Raw genomic sequence first — 1418 nt, 5'->3', positions numbered from 1 at the left:
AAAATTTAGTTCAAAAGATGGCCATCAGATACCTTATTTACATTTTTATTTATTGATTACATGTTAATAGATATATCTCAAGTTAAATAAAAAATATTTTTAAACAATATTCCTTTATTTATTAATTTTTCCTAGCAACTTGAATATTTGACGTAAAAGTATGTCTGCAGATGAATAAAATACACAATTCACAGCCTTTGGAAATGTCTGGTATTATAGACTGAATGTTTGTATATTTTCCTCAAATTGATGTGTTGAAATCCTAATCACCAAAGTGATGGTTTTAGGAAGTGGGAACTTCAAGAGGTGAGGTCATGAGGATAAAACTCTCATGTAATGGAATCAGCGCCATTATAAGAGGAAACACAAAAGTGATTCACTTCTCTCTTCCTCACATAAGTATCCAGTGAGAAGATGCCCATTTGCAAACAAGGAAGCAGGTCCTCATCAGACACCAGATTGTTAGGCACTTCAGGCAGCTATAACAAAATACTATAGACTGGGTGACATATGAACAGCAGAAATTTATTTCTCACAGCTCTAGAAGCTAAAAGTCCCAGATCAATGCACCAGCAGATTCCATGTCTGGTGAGGGCGGCTTACTATTAACTTACATGGCAAAAGGAGTGAGGAATCTTTCTCCATTCTCTTTTGTAAGGACACTAATACTTCTCATGAGGGCTCCACCTTCATGGTTTTGTCTACTCCCAAAGGACCCACCTCTTAATATCATCACCTCTGGATGTTGGGATTTCAACATATACATTTTGTGGGGGACACAAACATTGAGACCATAGCAATATTACTATTCACAATATTTACAGAACTGTTATTTTTTTTAATGATTTATTTTGCAAAAGTATTTTTTAAGAGTAAGACTTCAAAGAAGGATTGTGTCAGGGACACCTGACAATACTTATAGAAAATGCTCAAAAATAAATAAATTTGTTAGGAGGTGCTATTTCATTTGTTTGTTTGTTTGTTTGTTTGTTGTGAGACAGAGTCCCACATTGTGGCTCAGGCTGTAGTGCATTGGCATGATCTCAGCTCACTGCAATCTCCACCTCCTGGGTTCAAGCAATTCTCCTGCCTCAGCCTCCCGAGTAGCTGGAATTATGGGGATGTGCCACCAAGCCCAGCTAATTTTTTTTGTATTTTTAATGGACATGGGTTTCACCATGTTGGCCAGGATGGTATCGATCTCCTGACCTCGTGATCCGCCTTCCTCGGTCCCCCAAAGTGCTGGGATTATAGACATGAGCAACTGCGCCTGGCCAGGAGATGCAATTTCTAAAGAGGCAGATCAAAGTGGGTTTGTATTTTGCTTTTTCCCCTTCCTACCTCCAAAATTTATGTATATGCTACTTAGAAGAATAAACTTGGTGAAGAACGGAATAATATATCCAACAGTTGCTTGT

This window comes from Cebus imitator, unplaced genomic scaffold, assembly GCF_001604975.1.
Source record: "Cebus imitator isolate Cc_AM_T3 unplaced genomic scaffold, Cebus_imitator-1.0 Scaffold593, whole genome shotgun sequence".
In the NCBI taxonomy this organism is placed as follows: Eukaryota; Metazoa; Chordata; class Mammalia; order Primates; family Cebidae; genus Cebus; species Cebus imitator.
Note: the sequence above shows the minus strand (reverse complement) of the source record.